The 13,306-nt window shown below is 47.3% G+C and overlaps 1 long non-coding RNA gene across 2 annotated transcripts; it reads right to left on the bottom strand.

Annotated features, from left to right (window-relative positions):
- Window positions 1-2,694: 2,694 nt before the first annotated feature.
- LOC131813849 (uncharacterized) lies at window positions 2,695-12,354 on the bottom strand. Of its 2 annotated transcripts, none has more exons than XR_009347000.1 (3): window positions 12,140-12,354; window positions 6,457-6,940; window positions 2,695-2,888 (listed from the first exon to the last, which is right to left on the bottom strand). It is a non-coding gene; the product is annotated as an uncharacterized LOC131813849 (long non-coding RNA). The 2 variants fall into 2 exon arrangements; XR_009347002.1 differs by having other exon boundaries at window positions 12,207-12,354.
- Window positions 12,355-13,306: the final 952 nt, after the last annotated feature.

The raw sequence follows: 13,306 nt of genomic DNA, 5'->3' as shown, positions 1-13,306 counted from the left end.
GCTGCGTTGTCTGGCCTGTGCAAACTCATGGATCCCTTCTCACTGCCCCCACCCGCCATCTTCCTTCTTCACCGGCTGGGTTCTTCGTTTGCATTTCCTTTGTGGGTGTGACAGCACAATTTTATCCCAGTTTGCTCAGTTGTTTGTTTGTCCTTTATGTGGGTGAGGTCCAGGGTTTCTAGAGGCTTCTGGACAGCTGGGCTGTGCCTCTTTGACGTGGTGCATCTGGTGCCCGGATCAGACAGGAGCCTACAGCACATTTCTGATGGTGGCAGGTGGAGCAGCACCTATGTCTCTAGGGGATGCAGTGAGGCCCGATTAATATTTCAGATAACCACACACTCAAGTGTCAAGTCGCTTAGGTTGGGCACTCAAATGTAAACAAACAAACAAACAAAACATGATTCCTCTTAGGAGGAGCTGAATTCATCAGTTCAGGAGATTTCGAGAAGCCCTTTTGCCACTGTGAAATTATTTAAAGAATATATGATAGACGGGCCCTCCAGAGTCCATGGGCTACGGGCTTGTTGGTGTCCCCAGGGTCCCTGTGGGCCGTCTGGTTTTTGTTTCTAGAGCCCAACGCGGTGCTTGACAGCCATGAGGTGCTCAGAACATGACTGTGCGATGAATGACCAGTCTTACCCTGGCATCTCACCGATGAGCAGCCTGGGCTCCCCAGAAGTTCTGAGGATCTGGGCGGATGAAAGCCTGTCCCCTGTCTTCTGACCTAGTGCTGCTTCCACTTCACTGACTTGTTTGTGTGGTGTGGCTGGTGTGGACCGCTGGCTGCTTCCAAGGCCACTCCAGCTGGGGCTGAGGGTCCTTGGATCTCAGGGAACTCCTCAGCACCTCACAACTTGGTGCAAGGGAGAGCCCGGGAGCACACTAGTGGGAGAATTTCTGCCATTTTTGTGGCCATTCTGAAGTCTTTGTTGGGAATCTGGGGTGTCTCCTTCGAACTTGACTGCGTCTCCACAATCTGAATAGCCAGTAGTATTTGGCCAAAGATGAATGCTCCCAATGGCAGTGCTCTTGGAGGAGCTATGACTCCTCCTCCTTCAGGATGGTCTGCAGAGGACTTGTGAAGGGGACACTGTCACATGTGGGTCTGGCCTGGGGGGAGCCCAAGGTTACCCATCAGGAAGATCTACCAGTTACAAACAAATAGTGAAATTCTTAGTCAAAACAGAACTACGAATAATCACATCTCTGTTTAGGAATTCCTCTCTAACTCTCTGCCCCTCTCCGTTCTCTGTCTCTATTTCCATTTCTCTCTTTGCCTTTCTCGGTTTGCCTCTGTGTTGGGCACCCATGCACGTCGGTTTATTCTTTCCTCCAGCTTTCATCAGCAGTAACCTCTGCTCTGTGGCAGATCAATCTCGAGTGGACGGAGAAGATGCTGGCACTAGAGTAACATGGACTTGTGTTCCAAAGGACCGATTTGGAATCATCCAGAGCCTCACAGGGATGTGCTGAGGAAAGACAGGGGAGCCGTTTGGATTTCCCATGGGACAAAGCAGCTGGTGCAGAGGGGGACAGTGGTGTCACTGGCACTGAGCCCAGGAACAGGCATCACTGAGACAGTGAGTCATGCGGGAAGGTCTCCTGACACAGTGGCAGCTGCTCCCATCCAGGGCTCATCTCTTTTCCTGCGGTTGGCCCTGGGGAAGTCCCTGGGATTCGGGGCCGGCAGGCTTGGACTGTAAACTCCAGTCTGGCCCAAGTTAGGAGGTAGGGCCAAAATAGCAGAAGAATGAGGAGGAGAGAAGGGAGAGAGGGGTGGTTTCCATAGCCATGCCCTTGGGAAAATGCCAGGCCAGTAATACAAGTCCTATTCTAGAATGTTCTTAAGCAGGACGCTTTCAAGATCTGAAGTCAGGGTTTCCTGCAGCAGGAGAAGAAAGATTGCTTATAGTACTCGGGCTAGGTAATGCCCTGATTTCTAATTTAACAGTTTTTTCATTCCTTCCGATTTCCTCCACTACCTAGCCACTTCCCCAGGGTGTTCCTAGGAATAATGAGAACATGTGTAATTGGTGTGAGCTCCTTAAAAGGAAAGTGCTATATAAACAGAGTATTTTTATGTGTGCATATAAAATATATCTTCTCTGACTAGAAGTTTCTTATTCACGGAGCTAAATGAAACAGGTTTATTTGGAATAGCAGCGATCCCAAAGGACCTGAGTAAGTGCAAAGAGCTTGTGTGTGGGGAAATATCAGTCAGCATTAGAAAGTGTTTCTGGCATTGATTTCTCCCCCTCATCTGTGGGGTCTTAGTTTCTACCTTATTCTCTTTGTTTCGCCTTTGTGGGGGCTCCTGGGGCGCGCTCACACATTGGCCTTTCTGCAGAGACCATCACATGGTTTCAGGTCGTGATGGCTGGGAGATGTTTAACAACTGGCTCTTTGGGGAGGGGGGCAGTCCTAATTTACAGTATTTGCCAATTTTTACCATGTAAATACTCCTCTTCATGGCCAATTTCAAGCTGTCCACATGACCGATGTGGAGCGCGGGAGAGATGCACGTTACGACACTGTTATAGGATTTTCTCTTCACACGGATGAAATAAACGTAAATAACCCCAAGAAGACAGATTAAAAAAAAAACAAAGTAAAGCGTGGTAAAGCCATTAGGAAGGGATGAGTTTTGAGAAGCTACTATGTTTGTTTTTAAGATTATTTAATTGTAAGGTTTTATGATTTGATTTTTAATGGTGGCCGCATTCATAACTGGTTTGCAAAATGTGGGAAAAGGTCTCAGTTGGCTCTCCCAGGTGGGGGTGAGCTGGCCCCACACACCGTCGTGCTGACATGTTGAGCTTGATTCGGTCCCGCCTCGGAAACCCCGGAAGACAAACATCGGTTGGGCATTTCCACTGGACAGCACGCTATAAGAGTAAAAAGTTAAGGATTATAAGCATAAATTCCTTGTTTCCCCATTAGCCTCTCGTTCAGACTTTATCCAAGTAAAAAATCCTACGGTCGCCTCCTTCCTTCCTCCTCTCTCAGTGTTTACACTTCCGAGCAACCATGATCAATTACTCCCTTTGCAACTTCTGTTGCAACAGTGGTACTCAAAGTCAGTGGCACACGGGAAGCACCTGGGAACTTCACATAAATACTGATGTCTGGGGTCCACTCTTGGAGGACCTGATTAATTGGTCCAGGGTGCAGCCTGGACATCGTGATTTCATAAAGCTCCCTACGTGACTCTAACTTTCAGCCAGGGCTGAAAATCACCGTCCTTTCCATTCACGCCAGGACCTGCCTCCAGTACAGGACAGAGGGGATAACAGGCTTGGAAGTCCAAAAGACGCCGCTGTGAATCAGCTTTGCCACCTACAGGGACCTGTTTCTTAAATCTTTGAGCTTTGCTTTCACCGAACTATAGAGTGGGATCAATAATCCCGATCATAGGGACGCCTGGGTGGCTCAGTTGGTTAAGCGGCTGCCTTTGACTCAGGTCATGATCCCAGCGTCCTGGGATCGAGTCCCACATCGGGCTCCTTGCTCGGCAGGGAGCCTGCTTCTCCCTCTGCCTCTAGCCTGCCACTCTGTCTGCCTGTGCTTGCGCTCTCTCTCTAACAAATAAATAAAATCTTTAAAAAAAAAAATAATAATCCCGATCATATACAATTAGGTAAAAATGTTTCAGTTCAGCACTTGCCTTAGTAAAAGTGAGATTCCTACTTCGTATTCCCGCTGTCTCCTAATTGATCTCTCATTTTCTCCCCAGCCCTCACAGCTCAGATATGACTGTTGAAATGATCACTCCCAAGAAGAGAACCTCTGTTCAAAAACCCTGAATGGCTGCCGATTAGCCACTCTGCCTCCTGCTCCAGGCCCTCAGGGACCTTCCTGCCCCACACCCTTCCAGCCTCACCTTCCACCAGGAAGGTGGGGCGCCCCTCTCTTGGGTCTGCACCAGCCTGGCCCCTTCACCCCTGGAACACCCGCCATTCCTGCTCCTCACGCGGAAAGCAGCTCGTGGCTTTCAGAAAGCCTGTCTTTTCTGGAAGATTCTGATTGATGGGCCTCTCCTTAGCCTCTCCTAATCTCTGTTTTCAGCCTTCTGCGTTCTGCTCATTGGGCATAGATATTTACATTGCCCATGTCAGACTGAAGCCTCCTGAGACAGGGACTGCTCCGTACTTGTTGCCCAGGCTGTGCCTGGCACATGGTCACCTAGGGTGGCCAATCACGCTGAGTGACAATCAGCCTCCTGGCTCACAGCCGCCATTTTCTGGAGCTGCTCCGACCAAAGGGAGAAGGAAGTGGTCATTCTGAGGTCCCACAGCTGCTCCCGCAGGGCCTCTCCCCCACCCTGCCCTTGCCATCTGCCCCGGGGGCAAATACTACACCTAATGGCACCCCATTTCCTCGTAGGGATCCCACGCAGTCCCGCCAAGGCCTGACCTCTCTGTTCAGTAATCTCCCCACTGACCTCCACGCCATATTCGCTCAACGAATATGCTGGTGGTGAGGAAGACAGAGAATGCCTAGTCTGCTCTTCACTGCCAGTCACCCTGGGGAACACTGCCTAGGACAGGGAGGCCTGACAGCAACACTGTATTCACTCGTCACCCTGAAGAATGTGAGTCTAACACCACCCACAATAAAAGGAAAGTGTTGGTTTTATAGCAACTGATTTAAAAATTGCGTCTCTGTGAAAGCAACCACCTTTACCTGGCGTGGTCCGTATCTTATTATTGTACACTAAACATCTGAATGAGCAGGGACTAATTTCTCCACCTCTTGTGTTCAGTTTCCTAGCTCAGTTACCGCCCCCGCCCCCATCATGGACTCGGTTGGCCAAGTTGGAAACCTCCAAATTCCCCTGGACACCCTTCCCGCCTCACCCTCCAAATCTCATTAGCCACCAAGTGCCGTGACTTCATTTTTCCCAAGGCAACATGCCTGGCTCCTCTCTCCATTTCTATCACAGTGAACTTATTTTAGCTTTTATTTCCCCTTAGCTGGCCTATGGTACAAGCCTCTGACCTCCCTGCTCCACGTGCCCCTTTACTAGCTGCCTGCGATGTCTTTGCTCCAAATCTGATAAATCACACTCACGCTGAAAATCTTCTGTGTCTCCCAAAGAATTCAGTCTGGATCCTTTAGTGTGGCACCCATGCCTACACACCGGATCCCAACCTGTGTATCAACCCCATGCCCTTGCCCTTACCCCACCTGCCCTGGACCTCAGACACACCACACTTATCACGGGGCTTTCAGGCCTCCATGCCTTCATGTCTGCTGTCCCCTCTGCCGGGGGGAAGGCCTGCCTTCTCCTTTCTCACCTGAACATTCCAACTCCTCTGTTAAGGATCAGCTCAGAGGTGACCTTCTCTACAACCTTCTTTGACTCCCTCTGACAGAATTAATTTTTCCCTCTTTGTGCTCCCATGGCCCTTGGGTACAAACCTTATTCAGCACTTGGCTGCATTATTTTAATTATTTGTTTTCCTATCTGCCGTCATGCAACTGTGGCTTAGTCATCTTGGTATTCCCCAGTGGCCCCTCGGGGAGGCAGGAGATCCACAGATGTTTATGGGATAAACCAGTGCACTTCCGGTCTCATGGTGCACATGCGCTCTCCAGTCCTTCTCTACTAGAGAGAACCAACCGACCAGAAGAGAGAGCTTAGATCAGACCATCACACTCACAAGCAGCTTCAAAGCTCCATCGTATGCCTCCACCAAAAACACCTTCTTCCCAGATCCCATGGGGCAAAGCAGAGCCGTGGCAGACAGGTGAAAAGTCCACACTTTGCCCCCAGAGATGCTGTGTTTGGAAAACCCGTGTTGACTTTAACTTGAGTATTAGTCACCCATAAAACGCTGCCAGAAATCTCTCTGGGGCTGGCCAAGACACAAAACGTGTGCAGGTTGTTTTCTAAGCTGTGCTTTGTTAAAATAGCAATTCCCAGTTTGCCTCAGGTGTAAAGTTTAGGTTCACGGTTCACTGGATTTTTTAGGAAAATACAAGCAAACATTCCAATCCCCCCCTTTCCTTCTCTTGTGGTATGACAGACTTAGGTTGTTTGTTCCCATGGCTCAGATCTTTTCAGAGAAGAGATTGTTGATAATGTTCGTTCTGTCGCCTGGCCCGCTCCCAAAAGCACCATCTTTAAGCTCTCGGTGGATTTGAATGTCCACAGAACATTCCTCTCCAGGGCAAGCAGGGGCAGTATTGGGGAGTTTTGGAATTCCTGACAGAGCCAGAGCTCTGGGCCCATATTAGAGACGAGGCCACTTCTGTGACATCTAGCCAGGTTGAAAGAATGAATAACTAAATGAACCAGGGAATCCTTCCTTGTGACTTGAAAAAAAGGATCGGGGAACCCAGCTCTGCATTTGACACTCTTCTCCCTCTCACCAGCCTTCCCGGACTCTCCCTTTCAGAGGCTCACCTACTTGCCTTCGAGCACTGACTTGGTGGAGAGATTTCACTTACCTTGACAGATTAACCTTCAGGGTCAGGTGGTAAAAAAGACCATGAGTGACTGTTGGGCAAGAGGAGAGACCACATGGGTCTCTGATGAATTCTGGCCAAAACAAAAGGAAAGTACACGTGAAACAAAAGTGGAAGGTCAAGGAATGATGGCAGGGTATAAAATGCCTCCGTTCTCTTCATTCAAGAAAACGACACCTAGGTTGGTTGTCAGTCTTCCTTAAGCTGGAGGTAGTGTTGACAGAATGGAACTGGGTACTGAGGGACGTTGCTGAAGCAGCAAGGTGATGAGAGGGAGGAGGGTTTGGCAGGATTCCAGGTGTTTCTTGTTGGAGCTTCAGTGAAGGTGAAGAAAATGGATCCCAATCATGCGAAGAAGCTGCACCAATGCTACATCATCAAGGAAATAGCCAAGGAGGTCTTTCTGAAGGAGGGCAATGCTGCCTTGTGTCTGCTTGGCGGTAGTGGTGACACTGCTCAGAATGTTCTGGAATTGAAGCATGTACATTAAACTGAAACAGATGTTTTTAGAAGGGCCAGTATAATTAGGTTACATGTATCAGTGAACAAATATTGTATAAAATAGTGAAAAATGTTACAGAAATGAAGAACTGTATTTGAGGGGTGCTACCCAATGGAGGGAATGCAGCCACCACTGTCAACTCCAGGAGTTCCTAGAGTCAAGCTAGGAGCAGTTCAGGAGCTTCTCTCATCTCAGAACATCTGTCACCCTGATGCCAGGATAGCAATTGGCAAAGTTCTCTTTACTGGTAATACCTGGTGGAAGTTCTCAGGGCGTATGGTCTTAGCCACTCAACTCGATGAAGGGGTCAAGTCAAATGCCCCCAAAACAGAGTGCAGGGATTCATCTGTTATTTTATTTGATCCTTACGGGGTCCTTCTGATGGCAGATCGGGCATTTGTTCATTTATTCATTTATCCACCCATTCATCCATTCAACATTCACCAGCCACATGGGCCAAGCTCTGTGCTAGGGCTTAAGAATGTAGTAAGACAGAACCCGGCTTTGAGACACTTGGAGCTCAGTAAAGGAGACAGAAAAAATACTAGCTATGGTGCCACAAGGAGAACAGGGGACTAGAGGTGTGTGGGGGAGGCTGTGAGTTGGTATCAGAGAGGTTCTATGTCCAGTCTTGGAGAGAAGTTCAAGCAAGCTTGGGTTGATGTTGAAAGATGAGTAGGAACGGGTCAACTTACAAGCAGGCAAGGGGTGAGGAAGTAGGACAGCACTTAGAAAGCTAGAGAGACATGAAAAAAAATATGGCGGCTGGGAAGCAGCCGGTAGTTCAGCGCTGGAGTAAGACGCCTGGGATTCTAGCTGGAAGCAAAGTCAGAGGGATGGACAAGGCTCATCATCAAGGACCTTGTGTGTAACAGTAGCATTTTTTACTTTAGTCTGACATAGTGAGGAAGATGGAATATTTCTTTTCTTAATAAATCTTTATTGAGGTATTTTAAATACAGTAAAATGCACCTATTTTAAGTGTGCGGTTTGATGAGTTTGGGCAGACATACCTGTGTAACCACTGCCCCAGTTAAGACAGAACATTTCCATCACTCCCCAAACTTCCTTGTGCCTCTTTGCAGTCAACAACCCCCTCCAATCCCAGCACCAGGCAACCACGGATCTATTTGTAGTCACAATAGATTAACTCTGCCTATGTAACAATTTCACATTTATAGTATGTTTTCCTTCACATCTGGCTTCTTTTACTCAGTATAATGTCACTGTGGTTCATCCATGCTGCTGGGTGGGTCAGAAGGTTATTCCTTTTTATTGCTGAGTAGTAGTCGTCCCCCGTATGACTCTACCACAATTTGTGTATTCATTTATCTATTGATGGATATCTAAGTTTCCAGTTTGGGACTATTGTAAAGTTGTTATGATCATTCATGTACACACATCTTTCTGTAAACATGTGTTTTTATTTCTCTTGGGTAAATAACTGAAGCTAAACATGAGAAGATGTTTAGCATCTTTGGTCATCAAGAAATGTGAATTCAAACCACAATAAGATACCAGTGAACACCTATTGGCATTCCTAAAATTAAAGAGACCAAACATGATAAATATGGCGAGGAGGTAGAGAAACTGGAACTCTCAGACCTTGCTGATGGGAAGCTCAGAAGGCACATCCACTTTGGGAAATGGCTTGGCAGTTTCTCGTATTGCATAAACATGAACTCAGCAAGCAACCTCCTGGATTTTTGGCCATTGAATAATTTTAAGTAGAACAGCAACATGGACAGATTTGGTTTTTAAAAGAATAGTAGCATTGAGGCTGACAGATTCTGTGTATCGAGATCATCTTCATATATATCTATTTTTATTAGTGAAAAATTATCTCTCATGCTTTAATGCCATACAGGGGCAATTACTCCCCTGTTGTGAACAGCTAGATAACATTAAATATTCCATTATTGACTGTGATTCCAAATGAAGTTTCTGATGCATAGAACAGTGTTGTTTCTGCTCAATTAGTTCCTTAAAACGAGGTCCTAGGATCGGGACCACTGAGCTAATGCTCTTAAAAACGTATATGTTTTTTGCTGCCAGGTGACATTCCGAGTACCTAAGGATTGCGGCAATCAACAACAAAGTATATATTATTATTTGTTTTTCACAGATCAGGAAGGAGAAGCTCTGATTATGCAAATTACTTAATGTAGGTAGAGAAAGGTATAGTAGTGTTTGAACCTGTATCCTTGAACCTCTCTTCAGTCTACGGGTTCTTCCTCCTTCTACTCACACTTTGCCTCCCTCAGAACTTTACTTGAAGAAACTCTAGCCTGTGCCAGAGACTCTGCTGAAGCAAGGGACAGACAAAAGGAGATGCATAGTTCCTGTTTCCAAAGATCTTAAGGTCCAGTGACCTTCCCAGATTCCTTCCTCTCTTCCCATCTGGAGAAAAATCTCAAGGGAACAGGTAAACTACAAAAGGAAGGCAAGGAAAAGCGTTAGAATCATGGAGTTGGGGGGCGCCTGGGTAGCTCACTGGGTTAAGCCTCTGCATTCGGCTCAGGTCATGGTCTCAGGGTCCTGGGATCGAGCCCCGCATCAGGCTCTCTGCTCAGCAGGGGGCTTGCTTCCCACCTCTCCCCCACCTCCGCCTGCCTCTCTGCCTACTTGTGATTTCTTTCTCTCTGTCAAATAAATAAATAAAACCTTAAAAAAAAAAAAAAAAGAATCATGGAGTGGGTCACAGCTTGGATACGAATTTCCAGTGCCACTTCCAGACCACGTTGAGGGACTGGCTCCCTGTGTTGTGCTGGTCCATGAGTCGGTCTGCCACAGGAGGTGGAGGTCAGAGGTAAGAACCACAGCTTGGTGGGGAGTGACTACAGAGCTTCAGTATGAGCTTAAGCAGGACTGAGTCTACAGAAGTGCTCAGTGGGGAGAATGACAGTTGGGAACAACAACTGTGAGGTGGCGGCGGGGGCAGGGGTCTGATCCATTCTGAATTGAGTGCATTTTATTGGGAGCAACTTAAGTTTCTCGAGTTCTTTCTGTGTGGTTGGCATTGTTCCAGTAGAAGTAAAAAAGTAGAGGAAAAAAGCTATGGGGGCTGGAGATCAAGCTGTTCCAAGAAACCAAAGAAACTAAGAAGCGTCTGGCACCTATCATGGCAGGTAAGGGGGGAGGCAGAGAGTAGAGGTGGTGGCATTGCAATCAAGTGTGCTCCAGCTCCTTATTCCCTCTTGCCCTCATTCCCTCCTGCCCTCACTCTGGGGCCCCTTTGTCCACCCTCTCCCCAATGGCACCCCGGGCCTCCAGATACCAAGATGTCCTGTCGTGTTCTCCCAGCCCCTCACAGAGGCTCCTTGCCCAGGCCTGTGCCCTGCTTTGGGATCCCAACCACACATGACTGCAGATCCCGGCTGGGTCAGCCCGGAGAGTCGAGAGGGTAGGTGGGGATGCAGCGGTGGGGGTTGCAGAGGACTGGACAGCTTCTGGCCCACTTCAGCAGGACAGCTGCCCGTGGTCTGGGGGTCAGATGCTAGTGAATCGGGGCATTACAAGGGGGCCCAAGGTTCCGGGAGGAGTGGGAAAACGCGTTTTTATTTGAAAAATCTCACTGTGTTTAAATATTGGAAGTCTGGTTAATTTCAACATTTTTTCTAACAGTTGGTATTGGTCAAAGAAAATAAGCCTGGACGAGGTGCCAATCTTCTCATCTGTGCTTCTGTCCTAGGCAATGCCACTTGTTTTTTCTGTCTCTCTCAGAGCCTGTCTCTCATTCCTGGGATCTGCTCCTGTTAGCACCCAGGGAGGAAGCTGGTAAGCTAATTAATTTCCAACTGTGATAATGGCTGAATAGTGAGGAATTTGCCTTTGACTTCAAAGTTGTGACCTGGAGGTCCTGGATTGATGGGGAAAAGTAAGACCCCAAGAAGGGTGCTAGTGATCATTGGTGGGCTGGCCCTTTTGGACCCTGTTCTTATCAAACTCCTTGGATAGCCTGTAGGTTCTGACTGTCATTAGGGTCAGTTCCCTCTTTGGAGGTTCTGGGGACAATTGATGATTATTCCTGAATGAGTTTATTTGGGCCTGGGCCTTGGCATAGGAAAGGGATGGGTCTGGGGGACAGTGTCCATGGAAAGACAAGGTGACTGACCCAGAAGCCTTCTCTGTGTAGCTCAGGCTTAGCACAACAGCCCTAGCTGCCTTGTCCAATATGGTAGCCAGTAGTCACATGTGGCTTATTTACCTTAAGTTAATTGAAATAATTAAAATAATTAAATTAAATTTAAAAAATTAAAATAATTAAAGTGTTATGTTCCAAAGATTCTGCACGTTCATCTTTACTCTTGACAAATAGCCTGCCAGGAAGGTGTCTTTATCTCTGTTTTACAGAAGAATGAGTGGCCCAGTGACATCTGGCTATTTGCAACCATCAGCTACCCATCCAAGATTCAAACCTACAGTCCCCATCTTTCCTGCGAATGCCAAGCTACCATTAAACAAACAACACATTCTCTCTGAGGAAGCCTGTGTTGCTCAAATTTAATGCAAAAAGTTGCAACGATCTCTCATCTTCAGCTGGACCCCCTAATTGGCCGATGCTCCTAGTAGTTTAGTATTGTTGTTAGATTTAAATACCTATACACACACCCATGAGGGCTCCACAGCACTTCACGGTCAGGTGCCTTGAACACACAACAGCAATAAAGCTGTTGTTTGTCCCAGTTGCAAATGGAGGGACCGCAGCACGAGGAAGTCCTGCGCCGTGTTAGTGTGAAAGAGTGATGAGTCACTGACGGCATGTTCATGGAAATGAGGACATTTGAGAGGCTGTCAGGGGAACTGAAATGGATCCAGGACACATAATCGTGTGCATCTACTGCTGTGGTTATGGAATTGTTTAATGCTTTTTGCTTCTTTGACTTCAGTGCTTGTAATTGTATCTCCCAGGATACAACAGGACAATGCTAGGAGATTTTAGACTGCACGGAACACAGGTGTCAGTTGCAGACCATCCTGCCTGGAGTCTGGTTTGTCTTATGAGAAGGGAATGTCCAGTCCCGTCCCTGGATCCTACTTGTTACCCATATTTCTACTAACACCTTTGTGGACGTTCTACTCACAAGTGTAGTAGTCAAGAGTTCATGGTCAAGGGTGTGTGGAGGAACAAGCAGTCAGAAAGGCTTTTCCTTTTACACTTACCACTTCTAGAAGATGCCCTTCATTTGCAGCTGTGGCCACAGCTCCTCGTGTTCCAGTGAGGACCAACCTGGGGGTCTAGCTGTCCTGGACAGGGTCTCTGGGCGATGGGATGCTCAGCTATCTTCTGTGGTTGTTGAAAGGCACCTCAGAAGAAAGAGGAGAGAAGAAAAGTGAAAATCAACCATTTGTGGAACTCAACAGTTGCCCTGAGGCAGTGTTCCTCAAAATGGGTTCCATGGAACACTAATCTCATGAGCTGCTCTGTGATGAAAGGATTCTGAATCCAATGATTTAGGGGATGTGGCCCATCATGTCACTCGGGGGGAGCTGCGCAGTATAAATTGTCATATGAAAAGTTGTAAGACGGCTTGCAGAAAAAAAGAAAAAATTTTTTTGCTGTTGTTGTTGTTTAATAAACTTCTAAAATTTGCTCTAATGTTTAGTAAGCCACTGAGGTATCAGGAAGCTCACAAAACATCATTTAAAGCACGGAAAGGTGCGTTCACCTTGTCCAGAAAAGCACTCAGTGCCCACTCAAAGTGACTGGGAAGCAGAGGGCCAGAGCCTACCAGGCCTGAGTCCAGTGTGTTCCCAGTCACGTCCTCACAGAACTCCGCCCGCTCCTCAGCTGAGCCTGGATTCCTCGGTTGCATTCGCTCGTAAAACCCGCTCCTTTCCTCCAGAGCCCTCATCTCCTTTATAATTAGGCATTCACTAGCATGATTATTGGTTTATGGCTTCCACTGGACTAAAAGCAGAGAACAGGGACTGGTGCATAATTGGTGATCATTAAATATTTTTCAAGAAATTGTATTAAATCCATTAGAAGTCGTAATAAATCCACATCCCTTGGTACTCGTTAAACAGACACTTTCTCACCCTCTAGGCAAGTCTATATTTGTTTGCTGGGGATGCCATAACAAATAACCATGGTGTTGGTGGCTTAAAACAACAGAAATGTACCTTCTCACAGCTCTGGAGGCTAAAAGTCTGAAATTAAGGTGTGGGCCAGGTTGCTTCTTCCCAAAGGCTCTGATGGAGAATTTGTTTCCCACTCTCTCTTAGCTTCTGGTGGTTCCTGGAGCTCGTTGTCACAGTAGCCACATCACCCCAACCTCTGTGTTCATCTTGACATGGCCTTCTATCCTCTGTGTGTCTGATTGGAGA

This window comes from Mustela lutreola, chromosome 13 (assembly GCF_030435805.1).
Source record: "Mustela lutreola isolate mMusLut2 chromosome 13, mMusLut2.pri, whole genome shotgun sequence".
NCBI lineage: Eukaryota > Metazoa > Chordata > Mammalia > Carnivora > Mustelidae > Mustela > Mustela lutreola.
Note: the sequence above shows the minus strand (reverse complement) of the source record. Positions and strands in the feature narration are given on the sequence as shown.